We start from the raw sequence: 23,185 nt of genomic DNA, 5'->3' as shown, positions 1-23,185 counted from the left end.
GCTGATCTGCGTGGGGCAGGAGCGGGCACCTTAGCTCCGCAGCTCCTAGTTAGTATAGTGGACAGTATCTTCGCCTGTCACGCGGAAGACCGGGGTTCGATTCCCCGACGGGGAGGCCCTTGTCGCCCTTTTACTTTTCGGTTGGTTGCCTTTAACAAGCGCGTCATCGGCCGACGTGACGTATACAGCAGCCAAAGGAAAATGCATTGGCCGGGAATCGAACCCGGGTCAACTGCTTGGAAGGCAGCTATGCTCACCACTATACCACCAACGCTTGCGGGCAGCTTTTGCCAGAAGAACTCAAAAAGGACTGCCTTCAACCAAGGATCCCTCTTTGTCCGGGTTCGGCACCGAAACATGTTCGGCATAGGGATCCTAACCTTCGCAAAATGCACCGATCTACCCACATGTCACAGGGACATCCTCACAAGAGTGCCGCCCGGCCATGTAGCATAACGGAAGCCAAAAGGCACACATTGGCTGGGAATCTGCTTGGAAGCCAGCTGTGCTCACCACTATGTTACCAACGCTTGTGGACATCCTCTCACAGAAGTGTAGAAAATGAAAGCTTTCAAGCAAGGAGTTTCTTTGTGTGGGGGGCGAAAAACAAAAATGTCAAGTATGGATCCCATCTTTTTCCGACGTTGAGGTTGGATAAATCGTTCGACGGCACAAGCTCACCAAAAAACAACAGAGGTGGATAATTTCACTCTGCAGTGGTGGAGTTCTCATCTTCTGTCAGCCAGTGTTCACTGTAATGAGCTCCCCCGGTTTGAATGTCATTGCAAGGGTTGACTGGATGCAGCTCGTGAAAGGGCAAGCTGACATTTTGTGGAGTAAAAGCTGGGCTGTGTGTAAGAATGAATGGCGTGCTTTGTTTGCTGCAAAACATGCTAATCACGTTCTCCTGTGTGATGCACTGTTCAAGTTACTGCTGATGACCAGTGCAAGACTGAGAAAGAAGCAAGGAGTATTAATGAAGAAAAAGCTGTCCAAGCCCAGTTTTCAGCCCTCCTCTTGCTGTCTGCCAAGGTCTTTAGTGGCAGCGCTGCAGACAATGCTGCTAGGACCGGATTACGTGGCTGATCTGCGTGGGGCAGGAGCGGGCAACTTAGCTCCGCAGCTCCTGGTTAGTATAGTGGACAGTATCTCCGCCTGTCACGCGGAAGACCGGGGTTCGATTCCCCGACGGGGAGGCCCTTGTCTGCCTTTTACTTTTCGGTTGGTTGCCTTTAACAAGCGCGTCATCGGCCGACGTGACGTATACAGCAGCCAAAGGAAAATGCGTTGGCCGGGAATCGAACCCGGGTCAACTGCTTGGAAGGCAGCTATGCTCACCACTTTACCACCAACGCTTGCGGGCATCTTTTGCCAGAAGAACTCAAAAAGGACTGCCTTCAACCAAGGATCCCTCTTTGTCCGGGTTCGGCACCGAAACATGTTCGGCATAGGGATCCTAACCTTCGCAAAATGCACCGATCTACCCACATGTCACAGGGACATCTTCACAAGAGTGCCGCCCGGCCATGTAGCATAACGGAAGCCAAAAGGAACACATTGGCTGGGAATCTGCTTGGAAGCCAGCTGTGCTCACCACTATGTTACCAACGCTTGTGGACATCCTCTCACAGAAGTGTAGAAAATGAAAGCTTTCAAGCAAGGAATTTCTTTGTGTGGGGGGCGAAAAACAAAAATGTCAAGTATGGATCCCATCTTTTTCCGACGTTGAGGTTGGATAAATCGTTCGACGGCACAAGCTCACCAAAAAACAACAGAGGTGGATAATTTCACTCTGCAGTGGTGGAGTTCTCATCTTCTGTCAGCCAGTGTTCACTGTAATGAGCTCCCCCGGTTTGAATGTCATTGCAAGGGTTGACTGGATGCAGCTCGTGAAAGGGCAAGCTGACATTTTGTGGAGTAAAAGCTGGGCTGTGTGTAAGAATGAATGGCGTGCTTTGTTTGCTGCAAAACATGCTAATCACGTTCTCCTGTGTGATGCACTGTTCAAGTTACTGCTGATGACCAGTGCAAGACTGAGAAAGAAGCAAGGAGTATTAATGAAGAAAAAGCTGTCCAAGCCCAGTTTTCAGCCCTCCTCTTGCTGTCTGCCAAGGTCTTTAGTGGCAGCGCTGCAGACAATGCTGCTAGGACCGGATTACGTGGCTGATCTGCGTGGGGCAGGAGCGGGCACCTTAGCTCCGCAGCTCCTCGTTAGTATAGTGGACAGTATCTCCGCCTGTCACGCGGAAGACCGGGGTTCGATTCCCCGACGGGGAGGCCCTTGTCTGCCTTTTACTTTTCGGTTGGTTGCCTTTAACAAGCGCGTCATCGGCCGACGTGACGTATACAGCAGCCAAAGGAAAATGCGTTGGCCGGGAATCGAACCCGGGTCAACTGCTTGGAAGGCAGCTATGCTCACCACTATACCACCAACGCTTGCGGGCAGCTTTTGCCAGAAGAACTCAAAAAGGACTGCCTTCAACCAAGGATCCCTCTTTGTCCGGGTTCGGCACCGAAACATGTTCGGCATAGGGATCCTAACCTTCGCAAAATGCACCGATCTACCCACATGTCACAGGGACATCCTCACAAGAGTGCCGCCCGGCCATGTAGCATAACGGAAGCCAAAAGGAACACATTGGCTGGGAATCTGCTTGGAAGCCAGCTGTGCTCACCACTATGTTACCAACGCTTGTGGACATCCTCTCACAGAAGTGTAGAAAATGAAAGCTTTCAAGCAAGGAGTTTCTTTGTGTGGGGGGCGAAAAACAAAAATGTCAAGTATGGATCCCATCTTTTTCCGACGTTGAGGTTGGATAAATCGTTCGACGGCACAAGCTCACCAAAAAACAACAGAGGTGGATAATTTCACTCTGCAGTGGTGGAGTTCTCATCTTCTGTCAGCCAGTGTTCACTGTAATGAGCTCCCCCGGTTTAAATGTCATTGCAAGGGTTGACTGCATGCAGCTCGTGAAAGGGCAAGCTGACATTTTGTGGAGTAAAAGCTGGGCTGTGTGTAAGAATGAATGGCGTGCTTTGTTTGCTGCAAAACATGCTAATCACGTTCTCCTGTGTGATGCACTGTTCAAGTTACTGCTGATGACCAGTGCAAGACTGAGAAAGAAGCAAGGAGTATTAATGAAGAAAAAGCTGTCCAAGCCCAGTTTTCAGCCCTCCTCTTGCTGTCTGCCAAGGTCTTTAGTGGCAGCGCTGCAGACAATGCTGCTAGGACCGGATTACGTGGCTGATCTGCGTGGGGCAGGAGCGGGCACCTTAGCTCCGCAGCTCCTCGTTAGTATAGTGGACAGTATCTCCGCCTGTCACGCGGAAGACCGGGGTTCGATTCCCCGACGGGGAGGCCCTTGTCTGCCTTTTACTTTTCGGTTGGTTGCCTTTAACAAGCGCGTCATCGGCCGACGTGACGTATACAGCAGCCAAAGGAAAATGCGTTGGCCGGGAATCGAACCCGGGTCAACTGCTTGGAAGGCAGCTATGCTCACCACTATACCACCAACGCTTGCGGGCAGTTTTTGCCAGAAGAACTCAAAAAGGACTGCCTTCAACCAAGGATCCCTCTTTGTCCGGGTTCGGCACCGAAACATGTTCGGCATAGGGATCCTAACCTTCGCAAAATGCACCGATCTACCCACATGTCACAGGGACATCCTCACAAGAGTGCCGCCCGGCCATGTAGCATAACGGAAGCCAAAAGGAACACATTGGCTGGGAATCTGCTTGGAAGCCAGCTGTGCTCACCACTATGTTACCAACGCTTGTGGACATCCTCTCACAGAAGTGTAGAAAATGAAAGCTTTCAAGCAAGGAGTTTCTTTGTGTGGGGGGCGAAAAACAAAAATGTCAAGTATGGATCCCATCTTTTTCCGACGTTGAGGTTGGATAAATCGTTCGACGGCACAAGCTCACCAAAAAACAACAGAGGTGGATAATTTCACTCTGCAGTGGTGGAGTTCTCATCTTCTGTCAGCCAGTGTTCACTGTAATGAGCTCCCCCGGTTTGAATGTCATTGCAAGGGTTGACTGGATGCAGCTCGTGAAAGGGCAAGCTGACATTTTGTGGAGTAAAAGCTGGGCTGTGTGTAAGAATGAATGGCGTGCTTTGTTTGCTGCAAAACATGCTAATCACGTTCTCCTGTGTGATGCACTGTTCAAGTTACTGCTGATGACCAGTGCAAGACTGAGAAAGAAGCAAGGAGTATTAATGAAGAAAAAGCTGTCCAAGCCCAGTTTTCAGCCCTCCTCTTGCTGTCTGCCAAGGTCTTTAGTGGCAGCGCTGCAGACAATGCTGCTAGGACCGGATTACGTGGCTGATCTGCGTGGGGCAGGAGCGGGCACCTTAGCTCCGCAGCTCCTCGTTAGTATAGTGGACAGTATCTCCGCCTGTCACGCGGAAGACCGGGGTTCGATTCCCCGACGGGGAGGCCCTTGTTTGCCTTTTACTTTTCGGTTGGTTGCCTTTAACAAGCGCGTCATCGGCCGACGTGACGTATACAGCAGCCAAAGGAAAATGCGTTGGCCAGGAATCGAACCCGGGTCAACTGCTTGGAAGGCAGCTATGCTCACCACTATACCACCAACGCTTGCGGGCAGCTTTTGCCAGAAGAACTCAAAAAGGACTGCCTTCAACCAAGGATCCCTCTTTGTCCGGGTTCGGCACCGAAACATGTTCGGCATAGGAATCCTAACCTTCGCAAAATGCACCGATCTACCCACATGTCACAGGGACATCTTCACAAGAGTGCCGCCCGGCCATGTAGCATAACGGAAGCCAAAAGGAACACATTGGCTGGGAATCTGCTTGGAAGCCAGCTGTGCTCACCACTATGTTACCAACGCTTGTGGACATCCTCTCACAGAAGTGTAGAAAATGAAAGCTTTCAAGCAAGGAGTTTCTTTGTGTGGGGGGCGAAAAACAAAAATGTCAAGTATGGATCCCATCTTTTTCCGACGTTGAGGTTGGATAAATCGTTCGACGGCACAAGCTCACCAAAAAACAACAGAGGTGGATAATTTCACTCTGCAGTGGTGGAGTTCTCATCTTCTGTCAGCCAGTGTTCACTGTAATGAGCTCCCCCGGTTTGAATGTCATTGCAAGGGTTGACTGGATGCAGCTCGTGAAAGGGCAAGCTGACATTTTGTGGAGTAAAAGCTGGGCTGTGTGTAAGAATGAATGGCGTGCTTTGTTTGCTGCAAAACATGCTAATCACGTTCTCCTGTGTGATGCACTGTTCAAGTTACTGCTGATGACCAGTGCAAGACTGAGAAAGAAGCAAGGAGTATTAATGAAGAAAAAGCTGTCCAAGCCCAGTTTTCAGCCCTCCTCTTGCTGTCTGCCAAGGTCTTTAGTGGTCGGGGTTCGATTCCCCGACGGGGAGGCCCTTGTCTGCCTTTTACTTTTCGGTTGGTTGCCTTTAACAAGCGCGTCATGGGCCGACGTGACGTATACAGCAGCCAAAGGAAAATGCGTTGGCCGGGAATCGAACCCGGGTCAACTGCTTGGAAGGCAGCTATGCTCACCACTATACCACCAACGCTTGCGGGCAGCTTTTGCCAGAAGAACTCAAAAAGGACTGCCTTCAACCAAGGATCCCTCTTTGTCCGGGTTCGGCACCGAAACATGTTCGGCATAGGGATCCTAACCTTCGCAAAATGCACCGATCTACCCACATGTCACAGGGACATCCTCACAAGAGTGCCGCCCGGCCATGTAGCATAATGGAAGCCAAAAGGAACACATTGGCTGGGAATCTGCTTGGAAGCCAGCTGTGCTCACCACTATGTTACCAACGCTTGTGGACATCCTCTCACAGAAGTGTAGAAAATGAAAGCTTTCAAGCAAGGAGTTTCTTTGTGTGGGGGGCGAAAAACAAAAATGTCAAGTATGGATCCCATCTTTTTCCGACGTTGAGGTTGGATAAATCGTTCGACGGCACAAGCTCACCAAAAAACAACAGAGGTGGATAATTTCACTCTGCAGTGGTGAGTTCTCATCTTCTGTCAGCCAGTGTTCACTGTAATGAGCTCCCCCGGTTTGAATGTCATTGCAAGGGTTGACTGGATGCAGCTCGTGAAAGGGCAAGCTGACATTTTGTGGAGTAAAAGCTGGGCTGTGTGTAAGAATGAATGGCGTGCTTTGTTTGCTGCAAAACATGCTAATCACGTTCTCCTGTGTGATGCACTGTTCAAGTTACTGCTGATGACCAGTGCAAGACTGAGAAAGAAGCAAGGAGTATTAATGAAGAAAAAGCTGTCCAAGCCCAGTTTTCAGCCCTCCTCTTGCTGTCTGCCAAGGTCTTTAGTGGCAGCGCTGCAGACAATGCTGCTAGGACCGGATTACGTGGCTGATCTGCGTGGGGCAGGAGCGGGCACCTTAGCTCCGCAGCTCCTCGTTAGTATAGTGGACAGTATCTCCGCCTGTCACGCGGAAGACCGGGGTTCGATTCCCCGACGGGGAGGCCCATGTCTGCCTTTTACTTTTCGGTTGGTTGCCTTTAACAAGAGCGTCATCGGCCGACGTGACGTATACAGCAGCCAAAGGAAAATGCGTTGGCCGGGAATCGAACCCGGGTCAACTGCTTGGAAGGCAGCTATGCTCACCACTATACCACCAACGCTTGCGGGCAGCTTTTGCCAGAAGAACTCAAAAAGGACTGCCTTCAACCAAGGATCCCTCTTTGTCCGGGTTCGGCACCGAAACATGTTCGGCATAGGGATCCTAACCTTCGCAAAATGCACCGATCTACCCACATGTCACAGGGACATCCTCACAAGAGTGCCGCCCGGCCATGTAGCATAACGGAAGCCAAAAGGAACACATTGGCTGGGAATCTGCTTGGAAGCCAGCTGTGCTCACCACTATGTTACCAACGCTTGTGGACATCCTCTCACAGAAGTGTAGAAAATGAAAGCTTTCAAGCAAGGAGTTTCTTTGTGTGGGGGGCGAAAAACAAAAATGTCAAGTATGGATCCCATCTTTTTCCGACGTTGAGGTTGGATAAATCGTTCGACGGCACAAGCTCACCAAAAAACAACAGAGGTGGATAATTTCACTCTGCAGTGGTGGAGTTCTCATCTTCTGTCAGCCAGTGTTCACTGTAATGAGCTCCCCCGGTTTGAATGTCATTGCAAGGGTTGACTGGATGCAGCTCGTGAAAGGGCAAGCTGACATTTTGTGGAGTAAAAGCTGGGCTGTGTGTAAGAATGAATGGCGTGCTTTGTTTGCTGCAAAACATGCTAATCACGTTCTCCTGTGTGATGCACTGTTCAAGTTACTGCTGATGACCAGTGCAAGACTGAGAAAGAAGCAAGGAGTATTAATGAAGAAAAAGCTGTCCAAGCCCAGTTTTCAGCCCTCCTCTTGCTGTCTGCCAAGGTCTTTAGTGGTCGGGGTTCGATTCCCCGACGGGGAGGCCCTTGTCTGCCTTTTACTTTTCGGTTGGTTGCCTTTAACAAGCGCGTCATGGGCCGACGTGACGTATACAGCAGCCAAAGGAAAATGCGTTGGCCGGGAATCGAACCCGGGTCAACTGCTTGGAAGGCAGCTATGCTCACCACTATACCACCAACGCTTGCGGGCAGCTTTTGCCAGAAGAACTCAAAAAGGACTGCCTTCAACCAAGGATCCCTCTTTGTCCGGGTTCGGCACCGAAACATGTTCGGCATAGGGATCCTAACCTTCGCAAAATGCACCGATCTACCCACATGTCACAGGGACATCCTCACAAGAGTGCCGCCCGGCCATGTAGCATAATGGAAGCCAAAAGGAACACATTGGCTGGGAATCTGCTTGGAAGCCAGCTGTGCTCACCACTATGTTACCAACGCTTGTGGACATCCTCTCACAGAAGTGTAGAAAATGAAAGCTTTCAAGCAAGGAGTTTCTTTGTGTGGGGGGCGAAAAACAAAAATGTCAAGTATGGATCCCATCTTTTTCCGACGTTGAGGTTGGATAAATCGTTCGACGGCACAAGCTCACCAAAAAACAACAGAGGTGGATAATTTCACTCTGCAGTGGTGAGTTCTCATCTTCTGTCAGCCAGTGTTCACTGTAATGAGCTCCCCCGGTTTGAATGTCATTGCAAGGGTTGACTGGATGCAGCTCGTGAAAGGGCAAGCTGACATTTTGTGGAGTAAAAGCTGGGCTGTGTGTAAGAATGAATGGCGTGCTTTGTTTGCTGCAAAACATGCTAATCACGTTCTCCTGTGTGATGCACTGTTCAAGTTACTGCTGATGACCAGTGCAAGACTGAGAAAGAAGCAAGGAGTATTAATGAAGAAAAAGCTGTCCAAGCCCAGTTTTCAGCCCTCCTCTTGCTGTCTGCCAAGGTCTTTAGTGGCAGCGCTGCAGACAATGCTGCTAGGACCGGATTACGTGGCTGATCTGCGTGGGGCAGGAGCGGGCACCTTAGCTCCGCAGCTCCTCGTTAGTATAGTGGACAGTATCTCCGCCTGTCACGCGGAAGACCGGGGTTCGATTCCCCGACGGGGAGGCCCATGTCTGCCTTTTACTTTTCAGTTGGTTGCCTTTAACAAGCGCGTCATCGGCCGACGTGACGTATACAGCAGCCAAAGGAAAATGCGTTGGCCGGGAATCGAACCCGGGTCAACTGCTTGGAAGGCAGCTATGCTCACCACTATACCACCAACGCTTGCGGGCAGCTTTTGCCAGAAGAACTCAAAAAGGACTGCCTTCAACCAAGGATCCCTCTTTGTCCGGGTTCGGCACCGAAACATGTTCGGCATAGGGATCCTAACCTTCGCAAAATGCACCGATCTACCCACATGTCACAGGGACATCCTCACAAGAGTGCCGCCCGGCCATGTAGCATAACGGAAGCCAAAAGGAACACATTGGCTGGGAATCTGCTTGGAAGCCAGCTGTGCTCACCACTATGTTACCAACGCTTGTGGACATCCTCTCACAGAAGTGTAGAAAATGAAAGCTTTCAAGCAAGGAGTTTCTTTGTGTGGGGGGCGAAAAACAAAAATGTCAAGTATGGATCCCATCTTTTTCCGACGTTGAGGTTGGATAAATCGTTCGACGGCACAAGCTCACCAAAAAACAACAGAGGTGGATAATTTCACTCTGCAGTGGTGGAGTTCTCATCTTCTGTCAGCCAGTGTTCACTGTAATGAGCTCCCCCGGTTTGAATGTCATTGCAAGGGTTGACTGGATGCAGCTCGTGAAAGGGCAAGCTGACATTTTGTGGAGTAAAAGCTGGGCTGTGTGTAAGAATGAATGGCGTGCTTTGTTTGCTGCAAAACATGCTAATCACGTTCTCCTGTGTGATGCACTGTTCAAGTTACTGCTGATGACCAGTGCAAGACTGAGAAAGAAGCAAGGAGTATTAATGAAGAAAAAGCTGTCCAAGCCCAGTTTTCAGCCCTCCTCTTGCTGTCTGCCAAGGTCTTTAGTGGCAGCGCTGCAGACAATGCTGCTAGGACCGGATTACGTGGCTGATCTGCGTGGGGCAGGAGCGGGCACCTTAGCTCCGCAGCTCCTCGTTAGTATAGTGGACAGTATCTCCGCCTGTCACGCGGAAGACCGGGGTTCGATTCCCCGACGGGGAGGCCCTTGTCTGCCTTTTACTTTTCGGTTGGTTGCCTTTAACAAGCGCGTCATCGGCCGACGTGACGTATACAGCAGCCAAAGGAAAATGCGTTGGCCGGGAATCGAACCCGGGTCAACTGCTTGGAAGGCAGCTATGCTCACCACTATACCACCAACGCTTGCGGGCAGCTTTTGCCAGAAGAACTCAAAAAGGACTGCCTTCAACCAAGGATCCCTCTTTGTCCGGGTTCGGCACCGAAACATGTTCGGCATAGGGATCCTAACCTTCGCAAAATGCACCGATCTACCCACATGTCACAGGGACATCCTCACAAGAGTGCCGCCCGGCCATGTAGCATAACGGAAGCCAAAAGGAACACATTGGCTGGGAATCTGATTGGAAGCCAGCTGTGCTCACCACTATGTTACCAACGCTTGTGGACATCCTCTCACAGAAGTGTAGAAAATGAAAGCTTTCAAGCAAGGAGTTTCTTTGTGTGGGGGGCGAAAAACAAAAATGTCAAGTATGGATCCCATCTTTTTCCGACGTTGAGGTTGGATAAATCGTTCGACGGCACAAGCTCACCAAAAAACAACAGAGGTGGATAATTTCACTCTGCAGTGGTGGAGTTCTCATCTTCTGTCAGCCAGTGTTCACTGTAATGAGCTCCCCCGGTTTGAATGTCATTGCAAGGGTTGACTGGATGCAGCTCGTGAAAGGGCAAGCTGACATTTTGTGGAGTAAAAGCTGGGCTGTGTGGAAGAATGAATGGCGTGCTTTGTTTGCTGCAAAACATGCTAATCACGTTCTCCTGTGTGATGCACTGTTCAAGTTACTGCTGATGACCAGTGCAAGACTGAGAAAGAAGCAAGGAGTATTAATGAAGAAAAAGCTGTCCAAGCCCAGTTTTCAGCCCTCCTCTTGCTGTCTGCCAAGGTCTTTAGTGGCAGCGCTGCAGACAATGCTGCTAGGACCGGATTACGTGGCTGATCTGCGTTGGGCAGGAGCGGGCACCTTAGCTCTGCAGCTCCTCGTTAGTATAGTGGACAGTATCTCCGCCTGTCACGCGGAAGACCGGGGTTCGATTCCCCGACGGGGAGGCCCATGTCTGCCTTTTACTTTTCGGTTGGTTGCCTTTAACAAGCGCGTCATCGGCCGACGTGACGTATACAGCAGCCAAAGGAAAATGCGTTGGCCGGGAATCGAACCCGGGTCAACTGCTTGGAAGGCAGCTATGCTCACCACTATACCACCAACGCTTGCGGGCAGCTTTTGCCAGAAGAACTCAAAAAGGACTGCCTTCAACCAAGGATCCCTCTTTGTCCAGGTTCGGCACCGAAACATGTTCGGCATAGGGATCCTAACCTTCGCAAAATGCACCGATCTACCCACATGTCACAGGGACATCCTCACAAGAGTGCCGCCCGGCCATGTAGCATAACGGAAGCCAAAAGGAACACATTGGCTGGGAATCTGCTTGGAAGCCAGCTGTGCTCACCACTATGTTACCAACGCTTGTGGACATCCTCTCACAGAAGTGTAGAAAATGAAAGCTTTCAAGCAAGGAGTTTCTTTGTGTGGGGGGCGAAAAACAAAAATGTCAAGTATGGATCCCATCTTTTTCCGACGTTGAGGTTGGATAAATCGTTCGACGGCACAAGCTCACCAAAAAACAACAGAGGTGGATAATTTCACTCTGCAGTGGTGGAGTTCTCATCTTCTGTCAGCCAGTGTTCACTGTAATGAGCTCCCCCGGTTTGAATGTCATTGCAAGGGTTGACTGCATGCAGCTCGTGAAAGGGCAAGCTGACATTTTGTGGAGTAAAAGCTGGGCTGTGTGTAAGAATGAATGGCGTGCTTTGTTTGCTGCAAAACATGCTAATCACGTTCTCCTGTGTGATGCACTGTTCAAGTTACTGCTGATGACCAGTGCAAGACTGAGAAAGAAGCAAGGAGTATTAATGAAGAAAATGCTGTCCAAGCCCAGTTTTCAGCCCTCCTCTTGCTGTCTGCCAAGGTCTTTAGTGGCAGCGCTGCAGACAATGCTGCTAGGACCGGATTACGTGGCTGATCTGCGTGGGGCAGGAGCGGGCACCTTAGCTCCGCAGCTCCTCGTTAGTATAGTGGACAGTATCTCCGCCTGTCACGCGGAAGACCGGGGTTCGATTCCCCGACGGGGAGGCCCTTGTCTGCCTTTTACTTTTCGGTTGGTTGCCTTTAACAAGCGCGTCATCGGCCGACGTGACGTATACAGCAGCCAAAGGAAAATGCGTTGGCCGGGAATCGAACCCGGGTCAACTGCTTGGAAGGCAGCTATGCTCACCACTATACCACCAACGCTTGCGGGCAGTTTTTGCCAGAAGAACTCAAAAAGGACTGCCTTCAACCAAGGATCCCTCTTTGTCCGGGTTCGGCACCGAAACATGTTCGGCATAGGGATCCTAACCTTCGCAAAATGCACCGATCTACCCACATGTCACAGGGACATCCTCACAAGAGTGCCGCCCGGCCATGTAGCATAACGGAAGCCAAAAGGAACACATTGGCTGGGAATCTGCTTGGAAGCCAGCTGTGCTCACCACTATGTTACCAACGCTTGTGGACATCCTCTCACAGAAGTGTAGAAAATGAAAGCTTTCAAGCAAGGAGTTTCTTTGTGTGGGGGGCGAAAAACAAAAATGTCAAGTATGGATCCCATCTTTTTCCGACGTTGAGGTTGGATAAATCGTTCGACGGCACAAGCTCACCAAAAAACAACAGAGGTGGATAATTTCACTCTGCAGTGGTGGAGTTCTCATCTTCTGTCAGCCAGTGTTCACTGTAATGAGCTCCCCCGGTTTGAATGTCATTGCAAGGGTTGACTGGATGCAGCTCGTGAAAGGGCAAGCTGACATTTTGTGGAGTAAAAGCTGGGCTGTGTGTAAGAATGAATGGCGTGCTTTGTTTGCTGCAAAACATGCTAATCACGTTCTCCTGTGTGATGCACTGTTCAAGTTACTGCTGATGACCAGTGCAAGACTGAGAAAGAAGCAAGGAGTATTAATGAAGAAAAAGCTGTCCAAGCCCAGTTTTCAGCCCTCCTCTTGCTGTCTGCCAAGGTCTTTAGTGGCAGCGCTGCAGACAATGCTGCTAGGACCGGATTACGTGGCTGATCTGCGTGGGGCAGGAGCGGGCACCTTAGCTCCGCAGCTCCTCGTTAGTATAGTGGACAGTATCTCCGCCTGTCACGCGGAAGACCGGGGTTCGATTCCCCGACGGGGAGGCCCTTGTTTGCCTTTTACTTTTCGGTTGGTTGCCTTTAACAAGCGCGTCATCGGCCGACGTGACGTATACAGCAGCCAAAGGAAAATGCGTTGGCCAGGAATCGAACCCGGGTCAACTGCTTGGAAGGCAGCTATGCTCACCACTATACCACCAACGCTTGCGGGCAGCTTTTGCCAGAAGAACTCAAAAAGGACTGCCTTCAACCAAGGATCCCTCTTTGTCCGGGTTCGGCACCGAAACATGTTCGGCATAGGGATCCTAACCTTCGCAAAATGCACCGATCTACCCACATGTCACAGGGACATCTTCACAAGAGTGCCGCCCGGCCATGTAGCATAACGGAAGCCAAAAGGAACACATTGGCTGGGAATCTGCTTGGAAGCCAGCTGTGCTCACCACTATGTTACCAACGCTTGTGGACATCCTCTCACAGAAGTGTAGAAAATGAAAGCTTTCAAGCAAGGAGTTTCTTTGTGTGGGGGGCGAAAAACAAAAATGTCAAGTATGGATCCCATCTTTTTCCGACGTTGAGGTTGGATAAATCGTTCGACGGCACAAGCTCACCAAAAAACAACAGAGGTGGATAATTTCACTCTGCAGTGGTGGAGTTCTCATCTTCTGTCAGCCAGTGTTCACTGTAATGAGCTCCCCCGGTTTGAATGTCATTGCAAGGGTTGACTGGATGCAGCTCGTGAAAGGGCAAGCTGACATTTTGTGGAGTAAAAGCTGGGCTGTGTGTAAGAATGAATGGCGTGCTTTGTTTGCTGCAAAACATGCTAATCACGTTCTCCTGTGTGATGCACTGTTCAAGTTACTGCTGATGACCAGTGCAAGACTGAGAAAGAAGCAAGGAGTATTAATGAAGAAAAAGCTGTCCAAGCCCAGTTTTCAGCCCTCCTCTTGCTGTCTGCCAAGGTCTTTAGTGGTCGGGGTTCGATTCCCCGACGGGGAGGCCCTTGTCTGCCTTTTACTTTTCGGTTGGTTGCCTTTAACAAGCGCGTCATGGGCCGACGTGACGTATACAGCAGCCAAAGGAAAATGCGTTGGCCGGGAATCGAACCCGGGTCAACTGCTTGGAAGGCAGCTATGCTCACCACTATACCACCAACGCTTGCGGGCAGCTTTTGCCAGAAGAACTCAAAAAGGACTGCCTTCAACCAAGGATCCCTCTTTGTCCGGGTTCGGCACCGAAACATGTTCGGCATAGGGATCCTAACCTTCGCAAAATGCACCGATCTACCCACATGTCACAGGGACATCCTCACAAGAGTGCCGCCCGGCCATGTAGCATAATGGAAGCCAAAAGGAACACATTGGCTGGGAATCTGCTTGGAAGCCAGCTGTGCTCACCACTATGTTACCAACGCTTGTGGACATCCTCTCACAGAAGTGTAGAAAATGAAAGCTTTCAAGCAAGGAGTTTCTTTGTGTGGGGGGCGAAAAACAAAAATGTCAAGTATGGATCCCATCTTTTTCCGACGTTGAGGTTGGATAAATCGTTCGACGGCACAAGCTCACCAAAAAACAACAGAGGTGGATAATTTCACTCTGCAGTGGTGAGTTCTCATCTTCTGTCAGCCAGTGTTCACTGTAATGAGCTCCCCCGGTTTGAATGTCATTGCAAGGGTTGACTGGATGCAGCTCGTGAAAGGGCAAGCTGACATTTTGTGGAGTAAAAGCTGGGCTGTGTGTAAGAATGAATGGCGTGCTTTGTTTGCTGCAAAACATGCTAATCACGTTCTCCTGTGTGATGCACTGTTCAAGTTACTGCTGATGACCAGTGCAAGACTGAGAAAGAAGCAAGGAGTATTAATGAAGAAAAAGCTGTCCAAGCCCAGTTTTCAGCCCTCCTCTTGCTGTCTGCCAAGGTCTTTAGTGGCAGCGCTGCAGACAATGCTGCTAGGACCGGATTACGTGGCTGATCTGCGTGGGGCAGGAGCGGGCACCTTAGCTCCGCAGCTCCTCGTTAGTATAGTGGACAGTATCTCCGCCTGTCACGCGGAAGACCGGGGTTCGATTCCCCGACGGGGAGGCCCATGTCTGCCTTTTACTTTTCGGTTGGTTGCCTTTAACAAGCGCGTCATCGGCCGACGTGACGTATACAGCAGCCAAAGGAAAATGCGTTGGCCGGGAATCGAACCCGGGTCAACTGCTTGGAAGGCAGCTATGCTCACCACTATACCACCAACGCTTGCGGGCAGCTTTTGCCAGAAGAACTCAAAAAGGACTGCCTTCAACCAAGGATCCCTCTTTGTCCGGGTTCGGTACCGAAACATGTTCGGCATAGGGATCCTAACCTTCGCAAAATGCACCGATCTACCCACATGTCACAGGGACATCCTCACAAGAGTGCCGCCCGGCCATGTAGCATAACGGAAGCCAAAAGGAACACATTGGCTGGGAATCTGCTTGGAAGCCAGCTGTGCTCACCACTATGTTACCAACGCTTGTGGACATCCTCTCACAGAAGTGTAGAAAATGAAAGCTTTCAAGCAAGGAGTTTCTTTGTGTGGGGGGCGAAAAACAAAAATGTCAAGTATGGATCCCATCTTTTTCCGACGTTGAGGTTGGATAAATCGTTCGACGGCACAAGCTCACCAAAAAACAACAGAGGTGGATAATTTCACTCTGCAGTGGTGGAGTTCTCATCTTCTGTCAGCCAGTGTTCACTGTAATGAGCTCCCCCGGTTTGAATGTCATTGCAAGGGTTGACTGGATGCAGCTCGTGAAAGGGCAAGCTGACATTTTGTGGAGTAAAAGCTGGGCTGTGTGTAAGAATGAATGGCGTGCTTTGTTTGCTGCAAAACATGCTAATCACGTTCTCCTGTGTGATGCACTGTTCAAGTTACTGCTGATGACCAGTGCAAGACTGAGAAAGAAGCAAGGAGTATTAATGAAGAAAAAGCTGTCCAAGCCCAGTTTTCAGCCCTCCTCTTGCTGTCTGCCAAGGTCTTTAGTGGCAGCGCTGCAGACAATGCTGCTAGGACCGGATTACGTGGCTGATCTGCGTGGGGCAGGAGCGGGCACCTTAGCTCCGCAGCTCCTCGTTAGTATAGTGGACAGTATCTCCGCCTGTCACGCGGAAGACCGGGGTTCGATTCCCCGACGGGGAGGCCCTTGTCTGCCTTTTACTTTTCGGTTGGTTGCCTTTAACAAGCGCGTCATCGGCCGACGTGACGTATACAGCAGCCAAAGGAAAATGCGTTGGCCGGGAATCGAACCCGGGTCAACTGCTTGGAAGGCAGCTATGCTCACCACTATACCACCAACGCTTGCGGGCAGCTTTTGCCAGAAGAACTCAAAAAGGACTGCCTTCAACCAAGGATCCCTCTTTGTCCGGGTTCGGCACCGAAACATGTTCGGCATAGGGATCCTAACCTTCGCAAAATGCACCGATCTACCCACATGTCACAGGGACATCCTCACAAGAGTGCCGCCCGGCCATGTAGCATAACGGAAGCCAAAAGGAACACATTGGCTGGGAATCTGATTGGAAGCCAGCTGTGCTCACCACTATGTTACCAACGCTTGTGGACATCCTCTCACAGAAGTGTAGAAAATGAAAGCTTTCAAGCAAGGAGTTTCTTTGTGTGGGGGGCGAAAAACAAAAATGTCAAGTATGGATCCCATCTTTTTCCGACGTTGAGGTTGGATAAATCGTTCGACGGCACAAGCTCACCAAAAAACAACAGAGGTGGATAATTTCACTCTGCAGTGGTGGAGTTCTCATCTTCTGTCAGCCAGTGTTCACTGTAATGAGCTCCCCCGGTTTGAATGTCATTGCAAGGGTTGACTGGATGCAGCTCGTGAAAGGGCAAGCTGACATTTTGTGGAGTAAAAGCTGGGCTGTGTGGAAGAATGAATGGCGTGCTTTGTTTGCTGCAAAACATGCTAATCACGTTCTCCTGTGTGATGCACTGTTCAAGTTACTGCTGATGACCAGTGCAAGACTGAGAAAGAAGCAAGGAGTATTAATGAAGAAAAAGCTGTCCAAGCCCAGTTTTCAGCCCTCCTCTTGCTGTCTGCCAAGGTCTTTAGTGGCAGCGCTGCAGACAATGCTGCTAGGACCGGATTACGTGGCTGATCTGCGTTGGGCAGGAGCGGGCACCTTAGCTCTGCAGCTCCTCGTTAGTATAGTGGACAGTATCTCCGCCTGTCACGCGGAAGACCGGGGTTCGATTCCCCGACGGGGAGGCCCATGTCTGCCTTTTACTTTTCGGTTGGTTGCCTTTAACAAGCGCGTCATCGGCCGATGTGACGTATACAGCAGCCAAAGGAAAATGCGTTGGCCGGGAATCGAACCCGGGTCAACTGCTTGGAAGGCAGCTATGCTCACCACTATACCACCAACGCTTGCGGGCAGCTTTTGCCAGAAGAACTCAAAAAGGACTGCCTTCAACCAAGGATCCCTCTTTGTCCAGGTTCGGCACCGAAACATGTTCGGCATAGGGATCCTAACCTTCGCAAAATGCACCGATCTACCCACATGTCACAGGGACATCCTCACAAGAGTGCCGCCCGGCCATGTAGCATAACGGAAGCCAAAAGGAACACATTGGCTGGGAATCTGCTTGGAAGCCAGCTGTGCTCACCACTATGTTACCAACGCTTGTGGACATCCTCTCACAGAAGTGTAGAAAATGAAAGCTTTCAAGCAAGGAGTTTCTTTGTGTGGGGGGCGAAAAACAAAAATGTCAAGTATGGATCCCATCTTTTTCCGACGTTGAGGTTGGATAAATCGTTCGACGGCACAAGCTCACCAAAAAACAACAGAGGTGGATAATTTCACTCTGCAGTGGTGGAGTTCTCATCTTCTGTCAGCCAGTGTTCACTGTAATGAGCTCCCCCGGTTTGAATGTCATTGCAAGGGTTGACTGCATGCAGCTCGTGAAAGGGCAAGCTGACATTTTGTGGAGTAAAAGCTGGGCTGTGTGTAAGAATGAATGGCGTGCTTTGTTTGCTGCAAAACATGCTAATCACGTTCTCCTGTGTGATGCACTGTTCAAGTTACTGCTGATGACCAGTGCAAGACTGAGAAAGAAGCAAGGAGTATTAATGAAGAAAAAGCTGTCCAAGCCCAGTTTTCAGCCCTCCTCTTGCTGTCTGCCAAGGTCTTTAGTGGCAGCGCTGCAGACAATGCTGCTAGGACCGGATTACGTGGCTGATCTGCGTGGGGCAGGAGCGGGCACCTTAGCTCCGCAGCTCCTCGTTAGTATAGTGGACAGTATCTTCGCCTGTCACGCGGAAGACCGGGGTTCGATTCCCCGACGGGGAGGCCCTTGTCTGCCTTTTACTTTTCGGTTGGTTGCCTTTAACAAGCGCGTCATCGGCCGACGTGACGTATACAGCAGCCAAAGGAAAATGCGTTGGCCGGGAATCGAACCCGGGTCAACTGCTTGGAAGGCAGCTATGCTCACCACTATACCACCAACACTTGCGGGCAGCTTTTGCCAGAAGAACTCAAAAAGGACTGCCTTCAACCAAGGATCCCTCTTTGTCCGGGTTCGGCACCGAAACATGTTCGGCATAGGGATCCTAACCTTCGCAAAATGCACCGATCTACCCACATGTCACAGGGACATCCTCACAAGAGTGCCGCCCGGCCATGTAGCATAACGGAAGCCAAAAGGAACACATTGGCTGGGAATCTGCTTGGAAGCCAGCTGTGCTCACCACTATGTTACCAACGCTTGTGGACATCCTCTCACAGAAGTGTAGAAAATGAAAGCTTTCAAGCAAGGAGTTTCTTTGTGTGGGGGGCGAAAAACAAAAATGTCAAGTATGGATCCCATCTTTTTCCGACGTTGAGGTTGGATAAATCGTTCGACGGCACAAGCTCACCAAAAAACAACAGAGGTGGATAATTTCACTCTGCAGTGGTGGAGTTCTCATCTTCTGTCAGCCAGTGTTCACTGTAATGAGCTCCCCCGGTTTGAATGTCATTGCAAGGGTTGACTGGATGCAGCTCGTGAAAGGGCAAGCTGACATTTTGTGGAGTAAAAGCTGGGCTGTGTGTAAGAATGAATGGCGTGCTTTGTTTGCTGCAAAACATGCTAATCACGTTCTCCTGTGTGATGCACTGTTCAAGTTACTGCTGATGACCAGTGCAAGACTGAGAAAGAAGCAAGGAGTATTAATGAAGAAAAAGCTGTCCAAGCCCAGTTTTCAGCCCTCCTCTTGCTGTCTGCCAAGGTCTTTAGTGGCAGCGCTGCAGACAATGCTGCTAGGACCGGATTACGTGGCTGATCTGCGTGGGGCAGGAGCGGGCACCTTAGCTCCGCAGCTCCTCGTTAGTATAGTGGACAGTATCTCCGCCTGTCACGCGGAAGACCGGGGTTCGATTCCCCGACGGGGAGGCCCTTGTCTGCCTTTTACTTTTCGGTTGGTTGCCTTTAACAAGCGCGTCATCGGCCGACGTGACGTATACAGCAGCCAAAGGAAAATGCGTTGGCCGGGAATCGAACCCGGGTCAACTGCTTGGAAGGCAGCTATGCTCACCACTATACCACCAACGCTTGCGGGCAGCTTTGCCAGAAGAACTCAAAAAGGACTGCCTTCAACCAAGGATCCCTCTTTGTCCGGGTTCGGCACCGAAACATGTTCGGCATAGGGATCCTAACCTTCGCAAAATGCACCGATCTACCCACATGTCACAGGGACATCCTCACAAGAGTGCCGCCCGGCCATGTAGCATAACGGAAGCCAAAAGGAACACATTGGCTGGGAATCTGCTTGGAAGCCAGCTGTGCTCACCACTATGTTACCAACGCTTGTGGACATCCTCTCACAGAAGTGTAGAAAATGAAAGCTTTCAAGCAAGGAGTTTCTTTGTGTGGGGGGCGAAAAACAAAAATGTCAAGTATGGATCCCATCTTTTTCCGACGTTGAGGTTGGATAAATCGTTCGACGGCACAAGCTCACCAAAAAACAACAGAGGTGGATAATTTCACTCTGCAGTGGTGGAGTTCTCATCTTCTGTCAGCCAGTGTTCACTGTAATGAGCTCCCCCGGTTTGAATGTCATTGCAAGGGTTGACTGGATGCAGCTCGTGAAAGGGCAAGCTGACATTTTGTGGAGTAAAAGCTGGGCTGTGTGTAAGAATGAATGGCGTGCTTTGTTTGCTGCAAAACATGCTAATCACGTTCTCCTGTGTGATGCACTGTTCAAGTTACTGCTGATGACCAGTGCAAGACTGAGAAAGAAGCAAGGAGTATTAATGAAGAAAAAGCTGTCCAAGCCCAGTTTTCAGCCCTCCTCTTGCTGTCTGCCAAGGTCTTTAGTGGCAGCGCTGCAGACAATGCTGCTAGGACCGGATTACGTGGCTGATCTGCGTGGGGCAGGAGCGGGCACCTTAGCTCCGCAGCTCCTCGTTAGTATAGTGGACAGTATCTCCGCCTGTCACGCGGAAGACCGGGGTTCGATTCCCCGACGGGGAGGCCCTTGTCTGCCTTTTACTTTTCGGTTGGTTGCCTTTAACAAGCGCGTCGTCGGCCGACGTGACGTATACAGCAGCCAAAGGAAAACGCGTTGGCCGGGAATCGAACCCGGGTCAACTGCTTGGAAGGCAGCTATGCTCACCACTATACCACCAACGCTTGCGGGCAGTTTTTGCCAGAAGAACTCAAAAAGGACTGCCTTCAACCAAGGATCCCTCTTTGTCCGGGTTCGGCACCGAAACATGTTCGGCATAGGGATCCTAACCTTCGCAAAATGCACCGATCTACCCACATGTCACAGGGACATCTTCACAAGAGTGCCGCCCGGCCATGTAGCATAACGGAAGCCAAAAGGAACACATTGGCTGGGAATCTGCTTGGAAGCCAGCTGTGCTCACCACTATGTTACCAACGCTTGTGGACATCCTCTCACAGAAGTGTAGAAAATAAAAGCTTTCAAGCAAGGAGTTTCTTTGTGTGGGGGGCGAAAAACAAAAATGTCAAGTATGGATCCCATCTTTTTCCGACGTTGAGGTTGGATAAATCGTTCGACGGCACAAGCTCACCAAAAAACAACAGAGGTGGATAATTTCACTCTGCAGTGGTGGAGTTCTCATCTTCTGTCAGCCAGTGTTCACTGTAATGAGCTCCCCCGGTTTGAATGTCATTGCAAGGGTTGACTGGATGCAGCTCGTGAAAGGGCAAGCTGACATTTTGTGGAGTAAAAGCTGGGCTGTGTGTAAGAATGAATGGCGTGCTTTGTTTGCTGCAAAACATGCTAATCACGTTCTCCTGTGTGATGCACTGTTCAAGTTACTGCTGATGACCAGTGCAAGACTGAGAAAGAAGCAAGGAGTATTAATGAAGAAAAAGCTGTCCAAGCCCAGTTTTCAGCCCTCCTCTTGCTGTCTGCCAAGGTCTTTAGTGGCAGCGCTGCAGACAATGCTGCTAGGACCGGATTACGTGGCTGATCTGCGTGGGGCAGGAGCGGGCACCTTAGCTCCGCAGCTCCTCGTTAGTATAGTGGACAGTATCTCCGCCTGTCACGCGGAAGACCGGGGTTCGATTCCCCGACGGGGAGGCCCTTGTCTGCCTTTTACTTTTCGGTTGGTTGCCTTTAACAAGCGCGTCGTCGGCCGACGTGACGTATACAGCAGCCAAAGGAAAACGCGTTGGCCGGGAATCGAACCCGGGTCAACTGCTTGGAAGGCAGCTATGCTCACCACTATACCACCAACGCTTGCGGGCAGTTTTTGCCAGAAGAACTCAAAAAGGACTGCCTTCAACCAAGGATCCCTCTTTGTCCGGGTTCGGCACCGAAACATGTTCGGCATAGGGATCCTAACCTTCGCAAAATGCACCGATCTACCCACATGTCACAGGGACATCTTCACAAGAGTGCCGCCCGGCCATGTAGCATAACGGAAGCCAAAAGGAACACATTGGCTGGGAATCTGCTTGGAAGCCAGCTGTGCTCACCACTATGTTACCAACGCTTGTGGACATCCTCTCACAGAAGTGTAGAAAATAAAAGCTTTCAAGCAAGGAGTTTCTTTGTGTGGGGGGCGAAAAACAAAAATGTCAAGTATGGATCCCATCTTTTTCCGACGTTGAGGTTGGATAAATCGTTCGACGGCACAAGCTCACCAAAAAACAACAGAGGTGGATAATTTCACTCTGCAGTGGTGGAGTTCTCATCTTCTGTCAGCCAGTGTTCACTGTAATGAGCTCCCCCGGTTTGAATGTCATTGCAAGGGTTGACTGGATGCAGCTCGTGAAAGGGCAAGCTGACATTTTGTGGAGTAAAAGCTGGGCTGTGTGTAAGAATGAATGGCGTGCTTTGTTTGCTGCAAAACATGCTAATCACGTTCTCCTGTGTGATGCACTGTTCAAGTTACTGCTGATGACCAGTGCAAGACTGAGAAAGAAGCAAGGAGTATTAATGAAGAAAAAGCTGTCCAAGCCCAGTTTTCAGCCCTCCTCTTGCTGTCTGCCAAGGTCTTTAGTGGCAGCGCTGCAGACAATGCTGCTAGGACCGGATTACGTGGCTGATCTGCGTGGGGCAGGAGCGGGCACCTTAGCTCCGCAGCTCCTCGTTAGTATAGTGGACAGTATCTCCGCCTGTCACGCGGAAGACCGGGGTTCGATTCCCCGACGGGGAGGCCCTTGTCTGCCTTTTACTTTTCGGTTGGTTGCCTTTAACAGGCGCGTCGTCGGCCGACGTGACGTATACAGCAGCCAAAGGAAAATGCGTTGGCCGGGAATCGAACCCGGGTCAACTGCTTGGAAGGCAGCTATGCTCACCACTATACCACCAACGCTTGCGGGTAGCTTTTGCCAGAAGAACTCAAAAAGGACTGCCTTCAATCAAGGATCCCTCTTTGTCCGGGTTCGGCACCGAAACATGTTCGGCATAGGGATCCTAACCTTCGCAAAATGCACCGATCTACCCACATGTCACAGGGACATCTTCACAAGAGTGCCGCCCGGCCATGTAGCATAACGGAAGCCAAAAGGAACACATTGGCTGGGAATCTGCTTGGAAGCCAGCTGTGCTCACCACTATGTTACCAACGCTTGTGGACATCCTCTCACAGAAGTGTAGAAAATGAAAGCTTTCAAGCAAGGAGTTTCTTTGTGTGGGGGGCGAAAAACAAAAATGTCAAGTATGGATCCCATCTTTTTCCGACGTTGAGGTTGGATAAATCGTTCGACGGCACAAGCTCACCAAAAAACAACAGAGGTGGATAATTTCACTCTGCAGTGGTGGAGTTCTCATCTTCTGTCAGCCAGTGTTCTCTGTAATGAGCTCCCCCGGTTTGAATGTCATTGCAAGGGTTGACTGGATGCAGCTCGTGAAAGGGCAAGCTGACATTTTGTGGAGTAAAAGCTGGGCTGTGTGTAAGAATGAATGGC

General features: G+C 50.5%; 40 non-coding genes across 40 annotated transcripts; 18 read left to right on the top strand and 22 right to left on the bottom strand.

Annotated features, from left to right (window-relative positions):
• Positions 1–202: 202 nt before the first annotated feature.
• trnag-ucc (transfer RNA glycine (anticodon UCC)) lies at positions 203–274 on the bottom strand. The gene has a single exon. It is a non-coding gene; the product is annotated as a tRNA-Gly (tRNA).
• Positions 275–1,124: 850 nt separating this feature from the next.
• trnad-guc (transfer RNA aspartic acid (anticodon GUC)) lies at positions 1,125–1,196 on the top strand. The gene has a single exon. It is a non-coding gene; the product is annotated as a tRNA-Asp (tRNA).
• Positions 1,197–1,283: 87 nt separating this feature from the next.
• trnag-ucc (transfer RNA glycine (anticodon UCC)) lies at positions 1,284–1,355 on the bottom strand. The gene has a single exon. It is a non-coding gene; the product is annotated as a tRNA-Gly (tRNA).
• Positions 1,356–2,205: 850 nt separating this feature from the next.
• trnad-guc (transfer RNA aspartic acid (anticodon GUC)) lies at positions 2,206–2,277 on the top strand. The gene has a single exon. It is a non-coding gene; the product is annotated as a tRNA-Asp (tRNA).
• An 87-nt stretch (positions 2,278–2,364) lies between these two features.
• Positions 2,365–2,436, bottom strand: trnag-ucc (transfer RNA glycine (anticodon UCC)). Its single transcript has one exon. It is a non-coding gene; the product is annotated as a tRNA-Gly (tRNA).
• An 850-nt stretch (positions 2,437–3,286) lies between these two features.
• trnad-guc (transfer RNA aspartic acid (anticodon GUC)) lies at positions 3,287–3,358 on the top strand. The gene has a single exon. It is a non-coding gene; the product is annotated as a tRNA-Asp (tRNA).
• Positions 3,359–3,445: 87 nt separating this feature from the next.
• On the bottom strand, positions 3,446–3,517 carry trnag-ucc (transfer RNA glycine (anticodon UCC)). The gene has a single exon. It is a non-coding gene; the product is annotated as a tRNA-Gly (tRNA).
• Positions 3,518–4,367: 850 nt separating this feature from the next.
• trnad-guc (transfer RNA aspartic acid (anticodon GUC)) lies at positions 4,368–4,439 on the top strand. The gene has a single exon. It is a non-coding gene; the product is annotated as a tRNA-Asp (tRNA).
• An 87-nt stretch (positions 4,440–4,526) lies between these two features.
• trnag-ucc (transfer RNA glycine (anticodon UCC)) lies at positions 4,527–4,598 on the bottom strand. The gene has a single exon. It is a non-coding gene; the product is annotated as a tRNA-Gly (tRNA).
• An 882-nt stretch (positions 4,599–5,480) lies between these two features.
• On the bottom strand, positions 5,481–5,552 carry trnag-ucc (transfer RNA glycine (anticodon UCC)). The gene has a single exon. It is a non-coding gene; the product is annotated as a tRNA-Gly (tRNA).
• Positions 5,553–6,401: 849 nt separating this feature from the next.
• Positions 6,402–6,473, top strand: trnad-guc (transfer RNA aspartic acid (anticodon GUC)). Its single transcript has one exon. It is a non-coding gene; the product is annotated as a tRNA-Asp (tRNA).
• An 87-nt stretch (positions 6,474–6,560) lies between these two features.
• Positions 6,561–6,632, bottom strand: trnag-ucc (transfer RNA glycine (anticodon UCC)). Its single transcript has one exon. It is a non-coding gene; the product is annotated as a tRNA-Gly (tRNA).
• An 882-nt stretch (positions 6,633–7,514) lies between these two features.
• On the bottom strand, positions 7,515–7,586 carry trnag-ucc (transfer RNA glycine (anticodon UCC)). The gene has a single exon. It is a non-coding gene; the product is annotated as a tRNA-Gly (tRNA).
• An 849-nt stretch (positions 7,587–8,435) lies between these two features.
• Positions 8,436–8,507, top strand: trnad-guc (transfer RNA aspartic acid (anticodon GUC)). Its single transcript has one exon. It is a non-coding gene; the product is annotated as a tRNA-Asp (tRNA).
• Positions 8,508–8,594: 87 nt separating this feature from the next.
• trnag-ucc (transfer RNA glycine (anticodon UCC)) lies at positions 8,595–8,666 on the bottom strand. The gene has a single exon. It is a non-coding gene; the product is annotated as a tRNA-Gly (tRNA).
• Positions 8,667–9,516: 850 nt separating this feature from the next.
• trnad-guc (transfer RNA aspartic acid (anticodon GUC)) lies at positions 9,517–9,588 on the top strand. The gene has a single exon. It is a non-coding gene; the product is annotated as a tRNA-Asp (tRNA).
• An 87-nt stretch (positions 9,589–9,675) lies between these two features.
• trnag-ucc (transfer RNA glycine (anticodon UCC)) lies at positions 9,676–9,747 on the bottom strand. The gene has a single exon. It is a non-coding gene; the product is annotated as a tRNA-Gly (tRNA).
• Positions 9,748–10,597: 850 nt separating this feature from the next.
• trnad-guc (transfer RNA aspartic acid (anticodon GUC)) lies at positions 10,598–10,669 on the top strand. Its single transcript has one exon. It is a non-coding gene; the product is annotated as a tRNA-Asp (tRNA).
• Positions 10,670–10,756: 87 nt separating this feature from the next.
• Positions 10,757–10,828, bottom strand: trnag-ucc (transfer RNA glycine (anticodon UCC)). Its single transcript has one exon. It is a non-coding gene; the product is annotated as a tRNA-Gly (tRNA).
• Positions 10,829–11,678: 850 nt separating this feature from the next.
• trnad-guc (transfer RNA aspartic acid (anticodon GUC)) lies at positions 11,679–11,750 on the top strand. Its single transcript has one exon. It is a non-coding gene; the product is annotated as a tRNA-Asp (tRNA).
• An 87-nt stretch (positions 11,751–11,837) lies between these two features.
• Positions 11,838–11,909, bottom strand: trnag-ucc (transfer RNA glycine (anticodon UCC)). The gene has a single exon. It is a non-coding gene; the product is annotated as a tRNA-Gly (tRNA).
• An 850-nt stretch (positions 11,910–12,759) lies between these two features.
• trnad-guc (transfer RNA aspartic acid (anticodon GUC)) lies at positions 12,760–12,831 on the top strand. The gene has a single exon. It is a non-coding gene; the product is annotated as a tRNA-Asp (tRNA).
• Positions 12,832–12,918: 87 nt separating this feature from the next.
• trnag-ucc (transfer RNA glycine (anticodon UCC)) lies at positions 12,919–12,990 on the bottom strand. The gene has a single exon. It is a non-coding gene; the product is annotated as a tRNA-Gly (tRNA).
• An 882-nt stretch (positions 12,991–13,872) lies between these two features.
• On the bottom strand, positions 13,873–13,944 carry trnag-ucc (transfer RNA glycine (anticodon UCC)). The gene has a single exon. It is a non-coding gene; the product is annotated as a tRNA-Gly (tRNA).
• An 849-nt stretch (positions 13,945–14,793) lies between these two features.
• On the top strand, positions 14,794–14,865 carry trnad-guc (transfer RNA aspartic acid (anticodon GUC)). The gene has a single exon. It is a non-coding gene; the product is annotated as a tRNA-Asp (tRNA).
• An 87-nt stretch (positions 14,866–14,952) lies between these two features.
• trnag-ucc (transfer RNA glycine (anticodon UCC)) lies at positions 14,953–15,024 on the bottom strand. Its single transcript has one exon. It is a non-coding gene; the product is annotated as a tRNA-Gly (tRNA).
• Positions 15,025–15,874: 850 nt separating this feature from the next.
• Positions 15,875–15,946, top strand: trnad-guc (transfer RNA aspartic acid (anticodon GUC)). The gene has a single exon. It is a non-coding gene; the product is annotated as a tRNA-Asp (tRNA).
• Positions 15,947–16,033: 87 nt separating this feature from the next.
• Positions 16,034–16,105, bottom strand: trnag-ucc (transfer RNA glycine (anticodon UCC)). Its single transcript has one exon. It is a non-coding gene; the product is annotated as a tRNA-Gly (tRNA).
• An 850-nt stretch (positions 16,106–16,955) lies between these two features.
• trnad-guc (transfer RNA aspartic acid (anticodon GUC)) lies at positions 16,956–17,027 on the top strand. Its single transcript has one exon. It is a non-coding gene; the product is annotated as a tRNA-Asp (tRNA).
• Positions 17,028–17,114: 87 nt separating this feature from the next.
• trnag-ucc (transfer RNA glycine (anticodon UCC)) lies at positions 17,115–17,186 on the bottom strand. The gene has a single exon. It is a non-coding gene; the product is annotated as a tRNA-Gly (tRNA).
• An 850-nt stretch (positions 17,187–18,036) lies between these two features.
• trnad-guc (transfer RNA aspartic acid (anticodon GUC)) lies at positions 18,037–18,108 on the top strand. Its single transcript has one exon. It is a non-coding gene; the product is annotated as a tRNA-Asp (tRNA).
• An 87-nt stretch (positions 18,109–18,195) lies between these two features.
• On the bottom strand, positions 18,196–18,267 carry trnag-ucc (transfer RNA glycine (anticodon UCC)). Its single transcript has one exon. It is a non-coding gene; the product is annotated as a tRNA-Gly (tRNA).
• Positions 18,268–19,117: 850 nt separating this feature from the next.
• Positions 19,118–19,189, top strand: trnad-guc (transfer RNA aspartic acid (anticodon GUC)). The gene has a single exon. It is a non-coding gene; the product is annotated as a tRNA-Asp (tRNA).
• An 87-nt stretch (positions 19,190–19,276) lies between these two features.
• Positions 19,277–19,348, bottom strand: trnag-ucc (transfer RNA glycine (anticodon UCC)). The gene has a single exon. It is a non-coding gene; the product is annotated as a tRNA-Gly (tRNA).
• Positions 19,349–20,197: 849 nt separating this feature from the next.
• On the top strand, positions 20,198–20,269 carry trnad-guc (transfer RNA aspartic acid (anticodon GUC)). The gene has a single exon. It is a non-coding gene; the product is annotated as a tRNA-Asp (tRNA).
• Positions 20,270–20,356: 87 nt separating this feature from the next.
• trnag-ucc (transfer RNA glycine (anticodon UCC)) lies at positions 20,357–20,428 on the bottom strand. Its single transcript has one exon. It is a non-coding gene; the product is annotated as a tRNA-Gly (tRNA).
• Positions 20,429–21,278: 850 nt separating this feature from the next.
• Positions 21,279–21,350, top strand: trnad-guc (transfer RNA aspartic acid (anticodon GUC)). The gene has a single exon. It is a non-coding gene; the product is annotated as a tRNA-Asp (tRNA).
• Positions 21,351–21,437: 87 nt separating this feature from the next.
• Positions 21,438–21,509, bottom strand: trnag-ucc (transfer RNA glycine (anticodon UCC)). The gene has a single exon. It is a non-coding gene; the product is annotated as a tRNA-Gly (tRNA).
• An 850-nt stretch (positions 21,510–22,359) lies between these two features.
• On the top strand, positions 22,360–22,431 carry trnad-guc (transfer RNA aspartic acid (anticodon GUC)). The gene has a single exon. It is a non-coding gene; the product is annotated as a tRNA-Asp (tRNA).
• An 87-nt stretch (positions 22,432–22,518) lies between these two features.
• On the bottom strand, positions 22,519–22,590 carry trnag-ucc (transfer RNA glycine (anticodon UCC)). Its single transcript has one exon. It is a non-coding gene; the product is annotated as a tRNA-Gly (tRNA).
• Between the last annotated feature and the right edge of the window lie 595 nt (positions 22,591–23,185).

The sequence above is a fragment of the Danio rerio genome, chromosome 4 (genome assembly GCF_049306965.1).
Source record: "Danio rerio strain Tuebingen ecotype United States chromosome 4, GRCz12tu, whole genome shotgun sequence".
In the NCBI taxonomy this organism is placed as follows: domain Eukaryota; kingdom Metazoa; phylum Chordata; class Actinopteri; order Cypriniformes; family Danionidae; genus Danio; species Danio rerio.
Note: the sequence above shows the minus strand (reverse complement) of the source record. Positions and strands in the feature narration are given on the sequence as shown.